The sequence below is a fragment of the Macaca mulatta genome, chromosome 3 (genome assembly GCF_049350105.2).
Source record: "Macaca mulatta isolate MMU2019108-1 chromosome 3, T2T-MMU8v2.0, whole genome shotgun sequence".
NCBI lineage: Eukaryota > Metazoa > Chordata > Mammalia > Primates > Cercopithecidae > Macaca > Macaca mulatta.
The window spans coordinates 4,274,484-4,282,075 of record NC_133408.1 but is presented as its reverse complement, the minus strand read 5'-3'; the positions used below and the strand labels follow the sequence as shown (position 1 = coordinate 4,282,075).

Here is a 7,592-nt window from a genome sequence, read left to right as displayed (position 1 = left end):
TGCCTGGCCTTCCGGAGGCTTGTGGGGCTCTCGGATGGAGCATCCTCCCTCTCAGTGTTCTTTCCGATAAATCCCCTAGCCTATGTGCAGATTTGTTTCATTTGACATCCATCAAAGGGCATCTGGGTTGCCTACGCAGGGCTGTCAAAGTTGACCCTTCTCTGGAACTGGCCGATTTGATCACCTGGGCCACCTGAAGGAGTCGGGGGACGGATGTGTGCCCGTGCATTTAGAAGCGAGGAGGAGGGGACAGGAACTTCTGTTTCCCAGAATGGTTATGTGGTGCTGGCCGCCTGCTGCAGTGGGGAAAGAGGACGTTCTTGCGGACCTTGACCTCCATGCGGGCAGCCAGACCCCGGAGGCGAGAGTGACTCTACCTCACCCCGGATGCACCACCCACCTCCTCATTTCTCAGGCCCCCTCCACCCTTTGTGCTGTGGGGAGGGAAATAACTAGAGACGTTGTCACACTGCATGTGACAGGAAGGTGACATTCTGGTCTCAGAGCCTGAGGCTGATGGCCTGTGGGGAAATTTCAGGGGAGCATAGAGAGGGTGAAAGGAGAACAGAAACCCGTCCAGGGGCCCCAGCTGGCCCTTTGCAAACAGAGGCACGGTCAGGCCAAACCGAGGGCCAGATCGCAGGTGCAGGCTGGAGTCTGAGGTCTGGGACCTGGGCTCAGCCTGTTTTAGCTGCTGCTCGGGTGCTTTCCGCGGAGGGGGTGCGTCACCCGCTCCACCCATGGGTGCGTTCATATGTGGGGCACCGCTCCTGGCTGAGACCAGGACTTGGCTCTGGTGACTGTTTGTAGGTGGCTCTTCCTCTGTGTCTGATCCCGAGCTCGCAGCTGCTGTGCCTTCGTGCTGTTCCCATTCCTTCCTCATATCAGCAGCCCTGTGGTTTCAGGGGAGAGTGGGGGTCGTGTCCCCCGGGATGGGCTCCTGCAAGGGGCGCTTTGGCAGGGCGGACGTTGGAAGCTGAATGCGGAGGAAGCATCTGGAAGCGGAGCTCTTGGCCTCAGCTCTCCTGTCCTGGGGTGAGTCAGGGTCTCTGCTGGGGAGGGCTCTGGGGAGACAGCTCTAGAATCTTCTCTGCTGGGTTCACGCAGGGCCAAGCCTGCGTTTGACCTTCATGCATGAAGGAAGGAAAGCGGGTGGAACAGCTGTGGACGTGGGGGCAGATCGAGCAGTCAGCAGTGGCGACAACAGACTTAACTTTTAACTGGAAGCTCAGGAATACTGTGGTCGTCATGCTGTCAAATCTCTGTTATCGCCGAAGGGGAAGTGGGGAGGTGCATTTGTGTCGGGCAGACAGGAGGTGTGCGGGGTAGGCCAGGGGAGGCGGGTGTCTAGGCTGGGGTCTGAGCAGTGCTTCAGGGAGGAGGGGGCCTCACAGGGCAGGAAACGGCCAGATGTTGTTCTGCAGCCCCTTGGATAGGGGTCCCGGGGACAGGCGAAGCCCTTGACAGTGTCAAATAGAAAACAAATCTGCAATGTTTATTGCGGCATTATTCACAATAGCAAAGACTTGGAATCAACCCAAATGTCCATCAGTGACAGACTGGATTAAGAAAATGTGGCACATATACACCATGGAATACTGTGCAGCCATAAAAAAGGATGAGTTTGTGTCCTTTGTAGGGACATGGATGCAGCTGGAAACCATCATTCTCAGCAAACCATCACAAGAACAGAAAACCAAACACCGCATGTTCTCACTCATAGGTGGGAACTGAACAATGAGATCACTTGGACTCGGGAAGGGGAACATCACACACCGGGGCCTATCATGGGGAGGGGGGAGGGGGGAGGGATTGCATTGGGAGTTATACCTGATGTAAATGACGAGTTGATGGGTGCTGACGAGTTGATGGGTGTAGCACACCAACATGGCACAAGTATACATATGTAACAAACCTGCACATCATGCACATGTACCCTAGAACTTAAAGTATAATAATAAAAAAAAAAGGAAAAAAAAAAAAAGAAAATGAATCTGGACGTAAGTCACGGGGGACTGTATTAGAAAGGATATTGCGAGAGGGCGTGGGGCTTATTGCACCGGGGAGGGCATGCCCACCTTCAGAGCAGGGAGTGCCTGAGGGCTGGGGAAGAGTGAACAGAGGGAGAGAGCGAGCAGTGGGAAGTGGGAAAGGAAGGGCCGGGAAGGGGCTGGGAGGAGAGGTCTGACCTGAGGCCCACCTTTTCACAGAGGGGTTGGCTGTGGGACAGAAGCCCCTTCCTAGCTCCTGGCTTTCTCTTTAAGTATCTTTTGAGTTTCAGTTGTCACTGTGAAATGTCTTGTTTGTTTGGTGTTTATTCCTTCACTTCCTTTTAAGCAAAGGAATTTTTCCCTCGCAGGATGCTCTACAAGTCACCGGCAGACATGTGGATTCACTGTTCAAGTCAGCCGTCCTCTCCAGTGAACTGAACAAGAAGGGCCAGGGTCGAGGAGTACAAAACATGGTAGCCGAAGGTCTGCCAACTTGGCAGGGTTAGTGGGCATCCTTCTCTAGGGAGGGCTGTGGGCACAGGCAAATGTCTAACACAATTATGTTTTTCTTTTCTTTTCTCCTCCCTCCCTCCCTCCCTCCCTCTCTCTCTCTCTCTCTCTCTCTCTCTCTCTTTCTTTCTTTCTGACAGAGTCTTGCTTTGTCACCAAGGCTAGAGTGCAGTGGTGTGATCTTGGCTCACTGCAACCTCTGCCTCCTGGGTTGAAGCGATTCTCCCACCTCAGCCTCCCGAGTAGCAGGGATTACAGGTGTGTGCTACGACGCCCGGCTAATATTTGTATTTATGGTACAGATGGAGTTTTGCCATATTGCGCAGGCTGGTCTCGAACTCCTGGACTCAAGCGATCCTCCTGCTTCAGCTTCTCAAAGTGCTGGGATTACAGGCGTGAACCACCGCGCACGGCCTGCAGCTATCTTTAGGTCTAATAAAATGTTCTTGAATTTTGACTTTACAAAGATCTGCTAATTCAGAAGAAACTGCTTTACTCCCAAAACTGTGAAGCCCTGCAAGGGATGTTCCATGGCGATAGACTCAGGTTACTCTACTCAACTGTGGCTTTTCTAGGAGTCGCATCCGTGGGAAATCCCAAGTTCATCCCACTTTAGGGAGAGCCACACATTTGTACATTCTGCATTTTACTTTTTGTATTTTTGAAAGAGGGAGCAAATACGGTCACATAAAGTAACAAAACAACGATTGTTAGAAGGGCTTTGCATGAATCCCTTATTGTTCTGCTCTGCAACCTGAGTTGGCCTCTATTCCTGGATGACCACACCCAGATTTGTTCCCTCTTCGTCAGGCCCAGGGGCTCTTGTACCTCCCAGTCAGGCTCCCAGGATCAGGCACTGGTAGGTGCTTAGCACGTGTCTGTCACAGGTGGTTTAATTGTCTGCTTGAACCTTCTCAAGTTACAATTCTAAGGAGTCCCAAGGAAGTAAAGTGATTTTAAAAACACAGGAAACAGTTCTCAGAATTTCTGCAGCCAGCCACGAAGGGGTACGGAACTTACGCTGTTTTTGTTTTTTTTTGTTTTTTTTTGTTTTTTTTTTTTTTGCCAAAAGAACTAGAAAGCTCTACAAAGCAGACAAAACAACTGGATTTAGACATCAGGACAAAAGGCTGTGCAGGGCTGGCATCCCTAAGAGATAGGAAAAAAATGAAGTGAGTTGTACAGTCAACTCTGTTTTCTGGTTGGAGGCAGTTTTCATACTGTCAGGCAGGGAGGGGGAATCCAGGCAGAGCATGGCGAGCTAGCCGAATGGAGGAGAAGACAGTGGGCTGTGGGGAGGCAGACGTGAGACAGGGTAGCAGAGAGGAGGAAGATACTCAAATAAAGAAACTCAAATACCTGCATAAGGTCCCTTTGAGCCTTCACTTAATACCAATCTGTACATGCGTAGGTGGAATTCCAGGAAGTGAATAAAGAACAGTGAGGTGTAAGCTGAACAATTCCTAGAACTCACACCAGGCTGCAAGAAGTTTGAACTCCATCTATTCAGTTGGAGACCTCATAGAGCACTTGGGGCAATCAATAGACAATATATGGCCGGGCACGGTTGCTCACTCCTGTAATCCCAGCACTTTGGGAGGCTGATTTGGGCGAATCACCTGAGGTCAGGAGTTCGAGACCAGCCTGACCAACGTGGAGAAACCCCGTCTCTACTAAAAATACAAAAAATTAGCTGGGTGTAGTGTTGCATGCCTATAATCCCAGCTATTTGGGAGGCTGAGGCAGGAGAATCACTTGAACCTGGGAAGCGGATGTTGCAGTGAGGTGAGATTGTGTCACTGCACTCCAGCCTGGGCATCAAGAGTAAAACTCCATCTCAAAAAAAAAAAAAAAAAAAAAGACAATACAAAGGATCAAGCCTTAGTAGTAGGAATAAATTAACTCTAGAGTATAAGCTACTCTAGATACCCCAAGAAAACGTAAAAGCAAGTCTCAAAAACATCAACCTCATCTGCAAGTAACTTTATTACTTGCCAGAACAAATGTCAACACTCTTTAAAAAGGAAAAAAATTCCATACATGTATCAACGTTATATTCAAAATGCTTGTCACCCAATAAAATATTGTGAGATATGTGAAGTAGAGATTGTGATCCATAACTAGGAGAGATATCAGTCCATAAAATCAGACCCAGGAATGACGGGAATGACAGAATTAGTAAATAAAATAATTTTAAATGGCTATTATAAATATGCTCAAGCATGTAAAAGAAAACATGAATGGAAACTGAAGAGAAAAGGAAGGTATTGAAAAACAAATGGGATGTTGGCCGGGCGCGACAGCTCACACCTGTAATCCCAGCACTTTGGAAGGCTGAAGAGAGAGGATCATGAGGTCAGGAGATCGAGACCATCCTGGCTAACACGGTGAAATCCCGTCTCTACTAAAAATACAAAAAATTAGCCGGGTGTGGTGGCAGGCACCTGTAGTCCCAGCTACTCGGGAGGCTGAGGCAGGAGAATGGAGTGAACCCAGGAGACAGAGCTTGCGGTGAGCCGAGATCGCACCACTGCACTCCAGCCTGGGCGACAGAGTGAGACTCTATCTCAAAAAAAAGAAAAACAAATGGGATGTCTAGAAATGAAAAATAATTTTGCAACTGAAAAGTTCACTAGATGGGATCAACAGCAGATTAAAAACTGCAGAAAAAAAGATCAGTAAACTTGAAGACAGGGCAATAAAACCTGTCAAAACAGAAGTATATAGAGGAAAAAAGACGGGAAAAAAAAATGAACAGAGCCTCAGGGAATGTTGTCTAACTTGCTTGTAATTGGAATTCAAGAACAAAAGAAGAGTGAGAGAGAGGAGTAGAGAAAATGCATTAGGAAAAATAATGGCCCCCATAGTTGTCAAATTTGATAAAAAGTGTAAACCCACAGGTCAAAGAAGTAAAATAAATCTCAAACAGTGTAAACACTAATAAAAGTATATCAAGGCATATCATAATCAACTTGCTGAAAACCTATGATAAAGAGAAAATTTTAAGAGTGGCTAGAGGCGGAGAATCCTTACATTTAGGGGAACAACAATAAGATGACTGCAAACTTCTCTTGAGAAAAACACAAGCTAGAAGGTGGTGGAATGACATCTTTAAAATACAGAAAAAGAATCTATTAACAAAAAATCTTATATTTAGCAAACATATCTTTCCAAAATGAAGGTGAAATACTTTTTCAGATACACACAAAAAATTAATTTGTTTTACTACTCTGCCTATTCATCAATAAATTTAAAAAGAACTTCTTTTAAGGATAAAATGGAATCCTGAAAAACCCAATCTGAAATAAGCCAGGAAAGGAAAAATAAAAGAACAAAGATGAATCAAATAGAAAACAAATATCAAGTTGGTAGACTTGAACCTGACTATGTTAATAATTATATCAAATGTAAATGGTTTAAACATTCTAATTAAAATGCAGAAACTGTCAGGCTAGATTAAAAAAGCAAGACCCAATTATATGCTAACTACAGGAAATGAGCTTTAAATACAAAGACAGAGAAATAAAAGTGGAAGGAGGAAAATGATACACCATACAAACAGTAATCACAAGAGAGCTGGAGTGGCTAACAAAGTAGACTGTAGGGAAGGAATAATATTACCAGAGATAAAGAGGGACATTTCATGATGATGAAACAGCAAATTAATCCACCAAGAAGAAATAACAACCCTAAATTTGTATACTCCCAATAATAAACCTTCAAAATACACAAAGAAAATAATAATAGAACTGAAAAGAGAATATAAATCTATACCTAGAGATTTCAAAACTTCTCTCTCAATTATTAATAGTGGACAGAAAATTCACAAGAATATGGAAGACTTGAACATGCTATCAACCAACTTGATCTAATTGACATGTATGCAGAATTCCAACTAACAAAAGCAAAATACATATTGTTTGCAGGTGCATATAGAATTTACCAAAGCAGATAATATTTTGACTATCAAACAATTCTCAAATTTAAAAAGATTTAAATCAGGTAGAATATGTTCTCTGACCACAGAGAATTAAACTTCCATAGTATTTCAGAAGCTAAGAGCTATACTATTTACCTGTCTATCTACTTTAAGGAACAGTGATAATTAGTGTTCATAGAAATGAATTGAGGTACTGAAAAAATCCTTATAAGGCATAAGACATGCCTTAAAAGTATGTCTTCAGAAAATTAAATGTAAAATAGGTATAATGTTAATATTTTATGAAATTTACAAATGTACTCAAAATTGAGAGAGTAGTTCAGTGAAACCCATATACTCACCACTCAGATTTCACAATGATCAAGAATATGGGATATTTGTATCCCCAGTTCAGTTGTGTTTTTTCTCTATGCTGAAAAATTTTGAAGCAGATCCCCAATATTATACGATTGTACTCTGACATATTATAATTTGCCTCTAAAAAACTGGATATTTTCTCATGTGGTCACAATTCCATGATCACACTTAGTGTAAGTCATAGTAATTCTTTGTGACCATAAGATCTTGGAACTGTTGCAGTAGAGTGGCAACCTCAGTGCAGAACTAAGCTCAACTCTAAATACCCCAAAGACAGCTGGAAATTCATAGCCAAAGACCAAAGCAAGGGGGTCAGTGGATGGAAAAGTATTAAGAGGAACTTAATTCCACCTTGCATTAGTTTGCCAGGGCCACCAAAATAAAATCCACAGGCTGGATGGAGATTAAATAACAGAAATTTATTTTCTCACAGTTTTGGAGGCTGGAAGTCCAAGATCAAGGTGTCATCAGGTTTGGTTTCTTCTGAGCCCTCTCTCCTTAGCTGTCTCCTCCCTGTGTCCTCACATGATCTTCCCTTTGTGTGTGCACCTGTCTATGTCTCCTAATTTCCTCTTCTTATAAAGACACGAATCATATTGGATTAGCGCTCATTCATATCACATTATACTTTAACACATTATTTTATTTTTTAGTTTTTTATTTATTGATTTTTGAAACAGGGTCTCACTCTGCTGCCCAGGCTGGAGTGCAATGGTGTGATTACAGCTCACCAGGCTCCCTGGTCTCAGGTGATTCTCCCTGAGAATCTCAGGGACTCCAGGCACGTGCCACCA

At 44.3% G+C, this 7,592-nt stretch overlaps 1 long non-coding RNA gene across 1 annotated transcript; it reads left to right on the top strand.

The window, feature by feature from the left end:
- The first annotated feature begins 477 nt into the window (after nucleotides 1-477).
- LOC144339601 (uncharacterized) lies at nucleotides 478-6,014 on the top strand. The gene is made up of 3 exons (XR_013414838.1): nucleotides 478-1,035; nucleotides 2,360-2,642; nucleotides 5,043-6,014. It is a non-coding gene; the product is annotated as an uncharacterized LOC144339601 (long non-coding RNA).
- Nucleotides 6,015-7,592: the final 1,578 nt, after the last annotated feature.